The 10897-nt window shown below is 42.2% G+C and overlaps 1 long non-coding RNA gene across 1 annotated transcript; it reads left to right on the top strand.

Annotated features, from left to right (window-relative positions):
* The first annotated feature begins 5820 nt into the window (after positions 1-5820).
* LOC123330715 lies at positions 5821-10572 on the top strand. The gene is made up of 2 exons (XR_006546792.2): positions 5821-6288; positions 10170-10572. It is a non-coding gene; the product is annotated as an uncharacterized LOC123330715 (long non-coding RNA).
* Positions 10573-10897: the final 325 nt, after the last annotated feature.

Below are 10897 nucleotides of genomic sequence, written 5' to 3'. Positions count from 1 at the left end.
ATCCAGTTCTTGGTTTGGAGCTCAGCTTCTCCACAGCATGCTCTTTCTCCTTCTTCTGACATTTGAGGATGCTTAATCCCATCTATTGTCCCTACAGAAGGTTCTGGCATCCCATGGTGGCCAGCAAGCCCCTCACCTGTTTTTTTCCAGTTTCTCATAAATATGATGATTTCCCGAGTAATACACTGAAGCTCTCCACAACCAGCCACTTTTATAGTTTTATTTTCCCATGCATAAAAATGTGGGCTTGTATGTGATCAGCATTATATCTTCATGTGCCCATTCCCTTCATTGCTACATTTTTGTCTAACGTGTATGCTTTTCTAGGCATCTTAGTCTCACAGAATTGTCCACTTTCCTAGTAGACATTTTTGCTCCTTAATGTAGGGAAGATACAAGCAATAAGACACATCATATTTAAATAGTACTTAAACAAGGTTTAAATTAAATCAGTGAGTGAGGATGCAGCTTCATATACCCTCTCATGAGATGCAGGAACATCAAATAGTGACTTCTGGGTAAACTCTTTTTGCAAAGCTTTCTAACAAATATTCTACTAGTAAAGTTCAAGTAAGGCATACTTGTAGCACTCACCTTATGCAGCAGCTAGGAGGATGAATATGGAACCCAAGGGCAAGAGGTTGTATGGAGAGCACACACTGACATTGTATTGGGTCTGAGCCCAGGAGCCTAGTCATGTGGGTCATCAGTCGTGGACTGCTTCTACAACCTGCCTCTCCTACGTGACATTGTGCTCAAAGCTTATTCAATGGTTGCAAATGAGGTTCACTTCTGTTATCCTTGTTTTATGGCTGGGAAACTACTATGAGAAGAAGCCCGGAGAAAGCTATTAAAAAGAGAGGATCCAAAGGGGCTTGGATGTGGCTAATGGGAGACAAAAGAAAAAAAAAAAAAGAGGTAGAGAAAGAATGATAAGGATAAAAATAAAAGTCCTTCTTCTGAGGAAGCTGGGTGGGTTCTGCCTTGGGTCTCTGGATCTGTTAGTGTGCAAAGAGGTTGAGACAGAGCCTACAGGTCTCTGCGTCCTGGGCGACAGGAGGTGGGAGAGGTCTCTGGGATAGCCTGAGAAGGGTGGACAGAGAATTTCCCAGGAAGCACCTTGCTCGCACAGTCAGGATGCCCATCAAGGAGCGCAGAGAACCATCAGCTTCTGCTGCCGCTTTCTGAGGTGACTTCAACATGGTATTTCTGAAGGTCAGCTCTGCTAATGCGGGATTGGAGTTAGCAATGTTAATAAGACAAGTGTAGGATGAGATGTTTCCACGTTCAGCACATGCTAACAACTCAACCATCCATATAACTTTTGATCTGGGCACTTCATGTCTTAGAGAGGTGATGTTTAGATGGTGAAAAGAGCTATTGTTTTTGTAGAATGCTGGAAGGATAGGGCTGGTTTTTGGATTTGGTCTCATATTCTTTTTAAACCAGCTGATAAATTTTGAATAGAAAATGCCAACATTATTTTGGGTCAGGTTTATGTGGTAAAACAATGAAACATTTCACGGGACTAAAGGTACGAGGTGGGCGGAACTCCACAATTCATTACCTGTGGCTTTTTAAAATATTATTGCTTCTCCAGGAGATGTTTGTGCAGATGACATGGAAAGAGTCAGAGCTTTGTAACCTAATTCTTGGTGAATACAGAGGGAAAAATGTATGTGGGGAGAACACACACAAGCCATGTAGAACTTTGGTACCAAAAGCAAGTGTGATCTAAAGACTACCCACGTTAAGAGTGAGGGCTAGATTGTAAACTCTTGGTTTAAAATTACTATCGTGCCACCGCCACCTGCTGGCCAATATAGGTATTAGGTCAAGGCACCATCAGTCAAGGGTCTGGTCTGGACTTCAGGTAGAGTGAATGCATTGCTCCCCATGGTTATTTTTATCTGTATATATAAAAAGTGAAAATGTTAAAAAGTTGAAAAATATGTTTCAAATTTTTTCTGCCTAGAAAATGTTTTGTTATTCTAAAATTGACATTTTAAAAATTTATTAAAAATAAGACCATTGTCCTTTTGGAAAATTGAGAAAACACAGAAAATCTTAAGGATTGTGTCGGGTATTTTCTTCTTTTCAGTTTTATTGAGGAATAATTGACATACGTCACTGTATAAGTTTAAGGAATACAGCATGAAGATTTGAATTACATATACTGTGAAATGATTACCACAATGGTTTCGGCTAACATTCAACTTCTCATATTTTCTTTACATAAATACCCTTTGAAAAAAACCCAAATTGACTTTGTTTTATTCAGTTATTTCTTGTTATCAAGAAATGTTTTAAACATACCCCAATATAGAATATAGCAGATATCCATGAACTCACTTATTTAGACTTAATTCATTTTAGCATTTTGCTATATGCTTGCTGTAGAACTTTTAAAAAAGGAAATATAACTTTGCAGGTGTGGACGTAGTTCACATCTGTCCCCACCCTCACCATCAAATTCCCCCCCATATATCTATAAACAATTTGTCAGTGTTATTTAATATATTTAAAATTATAAACAGTTGGGTGATGCTCTATTGTTTTCTCAATGTGATTTTTACATTGAATATTGTATTTATGATATTTATTAATGCTTCTATAAGTAAATATGGTAGATTCATTTTTGCATATAACTAAATTAAAATATTCAATCTGGAAAAGTTGATTTTTAACTGGAGAGTTTAACCCATTTATATTTATTGTGAATAACTTTAGATGTATTTCTGCCACATTTTTCATTATCTGTTTATCATGATTTGTATTAAATATCTTTTTGTTTTCTATTAGAGGCTTAGTATTAAAAAAAATTCTTTTTCCTCATTTGCTTATTTTGAAGTTATATATTCAAAGATGCTTTTCTATCTTTAAATTAGTATGGTAATATAGTATTTTTTTTTTTTAAATAATAAGATTTGATTGATAGATAATTTTATATTGATTTTAGGTGTACCTCATAATGATTTGATATTTGTATATGCTGTGAAATAATTACTAGAGTAAGTCTAGTTACTATTCATCATCATACAAAATTAAATTTTAGGGTTTATTCTCTTCAGTTCAGCTGCTCAGTTGTGTCCAACTCTTTGTGACCCCATGGACTGCAGCACACCAGGCCTCCCTGTCCTTCACTATCTTCTGGAGCTTGCTCAAATTCATGTCCATTGAGTCAGTGATGCCATCCAACCATCTCATCCTCTGTCATCCCCTTGTCTCCTGCCTTCGATCTTTTTTAGTATCAGGGTCTTTTCAAATGAGTCAGTTCTTCGCATCAGGTGGCCAAAGTATTGGAAAGCTTATTCTCTTGGCAACTTTCAAATATGTTCTAAAATATTACTGGTTGTAGTCATCATGCTGTATATCACACCTCCAAGACTTATTTAGTATGGTAATTTGACACCACCCTTATGGCACAAAGGGAAGAAGAACTAAAGAGCCTCTTGATGAAGGTGAAAGAGGAGAGTGAAAAAGTTGGCTTAAGGCTCAACATTCAGAAAACTAAGATCATGGCATCCGGTCCCATCACTTCATGGCAAATAGATTGTGAAACAGTGAAAACAGTGTCAGACTTTATTTTTCTGGGCTCCAAAATCACTGCAGATGGTGACTGAAGCCATGAAATTAAAAGACACTCTTTGGAAGGAAAGTTATGACCAACCTAGACAGCATATTGACAAGCAGAGACATTACTTTGTCAGCAAAGGTCTGTGTAGTAAAGGCTATGGTTTTTCCAGTGGTCATGTATGGATGTGAGAGTTAGACTATAAAGAAAGCTGAGCACTGAAGAATTGATGCTTTTGAACTGTGGTGTTGGAGAAGACTCTTGAGAGTCCCTTGGACAGCAAGGATATCCAACCAGTCCATTCTAAAGGAAATCAGTCCTGAATATTCATTGGAAGGACTGATGCTAAAGTTGAAACTCCAATACTTTGGCCACCTGATGCAAAGAGCTGATTCATTTGAAAAGACCCTGATGCTGGGAAAGATTGAGGGCAGGAGGAGAAGGGGACCACAGAGGATGAGATGGTTGGATGGCATCACCAACTCAATGGACATGGGTTTGGGTGAACTCCAGGAGTTGGTGATGGACAGGGAGGCTTGGCATGCTGAGGTTCGTGGAGTCGCAAAGAGTTGGACACGACTGAGCAACTGAACTGAATTGAACTGAATTTGACTTAACCAGTCTAAAGGTAATAGTCATTGCTTCCCTTCTCCTAAAGAGTCTAAAGACCTTAAACTACTTGAAATTTCTTTTACATCTCTTCCTTTTCTATGCTCCACTCTCTAAGACGATTTCAGGTCCCGTTAGCTATCTCACAGTAGCTTCCACATCACCACTATCGTTTTCAGTCCGTCTATGCTTGTTTAGATTTATCCACATCATAGCTTGTTGAACATTTTTTGGTGAGATTTATTTTATATTTTAGTGTTTGTATTCTGTAATCTAGTAATTTTGGGGGGAGGAGGAATATTCTTTTTAGGAACTGATAAAAGAAAGAAAAATCGCTACCTAGAAGACCTCAGTTAAATCCCTACAGCCTTTGAGCCCCAGTTTGATTGTCTGAAAAATATGTCTTTTAGACTCGGTGAGCTGAAGGTCTGCATGTCCCTGTAAGTTCCTAGAATTTTATGGAACCACAAGAGGTTCTTTCTAGAATTGGCCTCTCATTGTTTCAGAGTCTAACAATTAGTGACACAGAGGAGAGGCCCCAGGTGCTCACAGCCCAAGACCAGGGCCAAGGCTATAAGAAGAACTGTCAGAAAGGAGAGATCCCTTGAGATCTTGACAAAGAAGATGAAAAGAAAGCTGAGTTGGTGCTGGCTTTTGAAGAGTGACTTTGGCAAATTGGAGGAGAATGAAGAAGGGCCAGCTTCCTGGGTGGCTCAGTAGTAAAGAACCCACTGCCAGTGCAGGAGACAAAGGAGATGTGGGTTTGATCCTGGGTTGGGATCCCCTGGAGAGGGGCATGATAACCCACTGCAGTGTTTGTGCCTGAAAAATCCCATGAACAGAGGAGCCTGGCAGGCTACACAGTCCATAGGGCTGCAAAGAGTAGGACACGACTGAGCATGCATGCAGGCTGGAAGAAGGGCCAGGAGTTCCAGCGTGCCGTGTTAATGGCCAGTGTTTGTGTGCAGAGGGAAAGGCAGCTTGTTTATTTCACTGTCTAGAAAAGCTGAAATGCTTTGTTCAAATCAAAATCAATATTGCATGTCACACACACACACACAAGAAAGGATGGGGTAGCAATGGGATCTAAATGAGGATGTGGTAAAACCTGAAAGAGAAAAGGAAATAAGAACCTAAAGAATAAGAAGATGTAAAGATTTATGAACAGCAGAGAATCTGCCTAAAGCAATAAGTGCGGTTATCCCCCCTTACCATCTCAGCTATGAAAGCAACATTCATGGACTCCAAATTATAAACATGTGAACAAGAGCAGTCTACTGCTTGCTCTGACTGTGTGGTCATGTGACTGTGAGATGCTATCAGTTCATACACAGTGAACATCTGTTAGGAAAATCTATGCTCCTGGAGTTGGAAAACAACTGGATAGAATATAGAAATAATCTCTTAAGCTTGAACAACACATAACTTCTCTTACAATCTGATATGATGGAGCAGGATACTAGGTAAAATTTACTCGCTTTGATAAGCAAGCAGATGAAGAGACAGGATCAATGTTTTATGTGACATTTAGAGATGTCCTTTATTATTTAAAATTTTTTTTTTCTTGCATTGCCTGTTGTTTGCTCTTTTGGGGAAAGCCTTTGTCTTTGTATGACCACAGGTGTGGCTTGTTAGGATGGAAATATTAAGTTGCTCTGCTTTTGGAAGTTGCTTCTACAGTGGAAGGCCAATGGGGATTGTATTTTTATGGCCTCATTTTGAAATGGGCAGTATAGGGAAAGAGCAATTGGCCAAGATGGTGGTGGTCAGGTTCCCTCACCCCAACGGCTTCTTGCTCTTGCCCTACGTTTTGTGAATAATGATTTTGTAACAGCTGAGATCATTTATAGCACTGCGCATGCGCGTAACCTATATAAGCACCGCCTGACACGTCCTTGCCGCTGCATCCGCTGGGTCAACCAAGAGAGAATGTAGCATGTCTGCTGCTGCCGCCGCCTTGCTGCTGCGAATAAAGAATACCTGTAGTTCCTATGACTCCTTGCATCTTCTTCCATCTTCCCATCTGCTTCCCAGCTCCCGCCTTGCCTACCCTGGGTTCAGCGAACAGCGAGACAGGCAGCTCCTCAGATGAGCTGAGGCAGTAGGTGAGTAGAATGTTTGAGTTCCATTGGCAACTTCTTTAGCTGCTCCTGACAGAAGGAATTTCTTTGAAACACTCACAGTAGACACATTTAGATCATAGAATATGTAGGTTAGCCTGGAAAACTCCTTAGAAGTGTATTCATTCAGCCCCATAACCTTCCAGAGAAGGAAATGAGGGGTTGGCCCCGTTGGTGGTTTGTAGCACATTTTCCCCTAGCTTGCTCTGCAGAACGTGTGGCTCATTCAGAGTTCTGGAACACTGGAAGCATCTTTGTGAACTCCAAGATAACCCACAAATACTCAGAATAAATAGTAGCATCTCTGTTGGAATCCTGGGATCCACCTTGTGGTCAGGGGAGCCTCGAGCTGGGAGTCAGGAAGCTGGGGTTGTAGTCCTGCATGGCCATCCCCAGCTGGTGACCAGGAACTTCTCCTGTAACATGAAGCCGTGGGGAGCTTAGCCCTACCTCCTCCCATGTTTCAGTCCCTGCCTGGGTGACATGTGTAGCTGGCAGAGTAGGCTCTAGGTGTGGGTGTCCCTTCCCCTGGGGCTTTATCCAGGGGCCCTTGCTATAGACTGGATTGTTTGGTAAAGCTGAGCCACTGAAAATACAAAAAGACTGTGACCAGACCATATATAAAAACAAAAACTCTGACCAACTACCTGTAGCAAACTGCCTAGGAAAGCACCTCATTATCTATAATAATGAATTTCAGAAACCAAAGATTGTGGCATCTGGTCCCATCACTTCATGGCAAATAGATGGGGAAACAATGGAAACAGTGAGAGACTTCATTTTCTTGGGTTCCAAAATCACTGAAGATGGTGATTGCAGCCATGAAATTAAAAGACGCTTGCTCCTTGGAAGAAAAGCTATGACCAACCTAGACAACGTATTATAAAGCAGAGACATTACTTGGCTAACAAAGGTTCCTCTAGTCAAAACTATGGTTTTTCCAGGAGTCATGTATGAATGTGAGAGTTGGACTATAAAGAAAGCTGAGAGCCAAAGAACTGATGCTTTTGAGCTGTGGTGTTGGAGAAGACTCTTGAGAGTCCCTTGGACAGCAAGGAGATCCAACCAGTCCATCCTAAAGGAAATCAGTCCTGAATATTCATTGGAAGGACTGATGCTGAAGCTGAAACTCCAATACTTTGGCCACCTCATGCAAAGAACTGACTCATTGAAAAAGACCTGGATGCTGGGAGAGATTGAAGGCAGGAGGAGAATGGGAGGACAGAGGATGAGATGGTTGGATGGCATCACCGACTCAATGGACATGGGTTTGAGCAAGCTCTAGGAGTTGCTGATGAACAGGGAAGCCTGGCGTGCTGCAGTCCATGGGGTCGCAAAGAGTTGGACATGACTGAATGACTGAAGTGATCTATAATAACCAACACAAGAAGCCAGCCTGCTATAAGCCATACTTGCAGGAAGCCATATAGTGATGTCTAGAGACAATCCAGGACAACTGGCCCCAAATGGGCTGGACTTGATTAATAACTTACTACTTCCCTTAATTTTTTCACTGCTTTCAACTTAGGACCAAGTGGACAAAGCTGAATGAATATGATCCCATAACCAATCACATCGGAGAAGGCAATGGCACCCCACTCCAGTACTCTTGACTGGAAAATCCCATGGACGGAGGAGCCTGGTAGGCTGCAGTCCATGGGGTCGCTGAGGGTCGGACACGACTGAGCGACTTCACTTTCACTTTTCACTTTCATGCATTGGAGAAGGAAATGGCAACCCACTCCAGTGTTCTTGCCTGGAGAATGCCAGGGACAGGGGAGCCTGGTGGGCTGCCATCTATGGGGTCGCACAGAGTCGGACACGACTGAAGTGACTTAGCAGCAGCAGCAACAACCAATCACTTAGGATGTCCCTGTTCTACTTAGCTGCCTCCAGCTTCTGCATCAACAGTCTTTAATCCGGTCATACCTAAAGTCTTCCTTTTATCCTCGAAACACCCCCACTCCTCTGATGAAAGTGGCAGTGGCGACTCACGGGCTGCAGTGGCCTCTGAAAGGGCTTTGCCTCCTCCCTTTGCTTGATCTTCCTTTATTTCCACACGGTGGTCATACCAGGAAGAGAACTAGAACCTTTGGTCCCATCTACCCTTGCCTTCCTCTTGGCCACTGAGGGTTCAAGCAAAAAAAAATCAGAAGGCAGGGATGCCTGAGAGAGCAAAGGACCTTCACCTCCGGCCTCTTCCTTTTTTTTTTGTCCTTTCAAATCTTGTTTTCCCCTGTGGTTTGACCACATAAAAGAGAATTTTCATGATACATAAAATCCGTGTAACTTCAGCCTGGGCGCCTCTGCTGGCAGTGTGTTTAGATGTACATTTCCAGTAAGTTTTATGACTTGTGAGCTGGAAAATTGCTGGGGTTAGGCCATGGGGAAATCTGTACGCAGGTCAGGAAGCAACAGTTAGAACTGGACATGGAACAGACTGGTTCCAAATAGGAAAAGGAGTACATCAAGGCTATATATTATCACCCTGCTTATTTAACTTATATGCAGAGTACATCATGAGAAATGCTGGGCTGGAAGAAGCACAAGCTGGAATCAAGATTGCCAGGAGAAATACCAATAACCTCAGATATGCAGATGACACCACCCTTATGGCAGAAAGTGAAGAGGAACTCAAAAGCCTCTTGATGAAAGTGAAAGTGGAGAGTGAAAAAGTTGGCTTAAAGCTCAACATTCAGAAAACGAAGATCATGGCATCCGGTCCCATCACTTCATGGGAAAGAGATGGGGAAACAGTGGAAACAGTGTCAGACTTTATTTTTTTGGGCTCCAAAATCACTGCAGATGGTGACTGAAGCCATGAAATTAAAAGACACTTACTCTTTGGAAGGAAAGTTATGACCAACCTAGACAGCATATTCAAAAGCAGAGACATTACTTTGGCAACAAAGGTCCGTCTAGTCAAGGCTATGGTTTTTCCTGCATGTACAGATGTGAGAGTTGGACTGTGAAGAAGGCTGAGCGCCGAAGAATTGATGCTTTTGAACTGTGGTATTGGAGAAGACTCTGGAGAGTCCCTTGGACTGCAAGGAGATCCAATCAGTCCATTCTGAAGGAGATCAGCCCTGGGATTTCTTTGGAGGGAATGATGCTGAAGCTGAAACTCGAGTACTTTGGCCACCTCATGTGAAGAGTTGACTCATTGGAAAAGACTCTGATGCTGGGAGGGATTGGGGGCAGGATGAGAAGGGGACGACAGAGGATGAGATGGCTGGATGGCATCACTGACTCGATGGACGTGAGTCTGAGTGAACTCTGGGAGTTGGTGATGGACAGGGAGGCCTGGCGTGCTGCGATTCATGGGGTCTTGAAGAGTCAGACGCGACTGAGCGACTGAACTGAACTGATGGAGTCAAAATTCCCTTTGAGAGCGATAGTGTATGAGACCCAGTCCCTTTTGTTTGGTCCTGCATAATCTTTCTTCAACTTGCTTTTGCTGATGATAAATAATGTGGAACAAAATTTTTAAAGTAATTAAAAAAGATGCATCAATTGAAAAAAGAATGCACATCATGAGAGGTGTGAGTTAAGTTTTATTTGGGGCAAAATAAGGACTATAGCCAGGAGACAGCATTTCAGATAGTTCCGAGAAACTTCTCCGAAGAAGTAGGGTGGGAGGTCAGTGCATATGTGATTTTGGTGAAGGCGGAGTATGTGCAATTAAGCCCGTGTTTTTTTTGCAGAAGGTTGACAGATGCATCTATTCATCAGTTACTGAACTCCTACTGTTTACCAGGCTCATGGCTTACTATCAAAATATATTTTCAGTATTTTTATGAAAGAGCAAGTTATGCCGACACCATTGATTTGTTTTTACCCCTCCTGTTACTTTCTCCTCCCCACAGTTTACAAATTTTGTTGATCAGCAGAATGTTGGATGAGAGAAAAGTATGAACTGCTGTTTTTTCATATGAAGTCCTCAGATCAGCTGCATCCACACGTTCAGAAGCTTATTCTAAAACTGCTGTTCTCCAGGCCTCGCCTAGACCTAAAGAATCAGAAATTCTGAGAAGTGGTGCTGCATTTTGGGCAGGACTCTCAGGGGACGTTGAACTTTGAGCAGAGCCCTGAAACACTGAGAGTCTAGGTAATGAGGCTTCTGCGTTGTTGGATGAAGAGGGATTTTGTTATGTATAAAGGAACTCTGCAAAGCAGGTTAAGTGGCCTGCTGAAGGTCACCGAATCAGTTAACAGGTGGTTGTAACATACAAAACCCAGGGAGTTGAATAATAAATTGATGTGAATCTATGAGTCTCTCTGGGGCTTCAAGTCAAGTGCCAACTATTTGCAACTCATAAAAAAAATCACTTAATAAAATGGGATAGTGTTCCCACTCAAAAGTTCTTGAAATGGAGTTGGAAACCTGATGCTCTTTCTAGAGCCTTAGTTTCCAGGCTCCTAGGGCTTCAGGTCTGGGAGACCTGGGTCCCAACCCAGCACTTGGCTAAGAGTGGGTTCCTTAACTGCCCAAGTTAAGGAGCTGGAAGCTCCAGTTCCCACGTGCAGAGCCACTATAATGATGCCTCTCCCATCCCAGGAAGAGTCAGGCCCTCATAGCATCACTGAGTGGAAA

The sequence above is a fragment of the Bubalus bubalis genome, chromosome 20 (assembly GCF_019923935.1).
Source record: "Bubalus bubalis isolate 160015118507 breed Murrah chromosome 20, NDDB_SH_1, whole genome shotgun sequence".
Classification (NCBI taxonomy): Eukaryota; Metazoa; Chordata; class Mammalia; order Artiodactyla; family Bovidae; genus Bubalus; species Bubalus bubalis.
The sequence above is the reverse complement of the archived record's forward strand: the minus strand, read 5'-3'. Positions and strand labels throughout refer to the sequence as shown.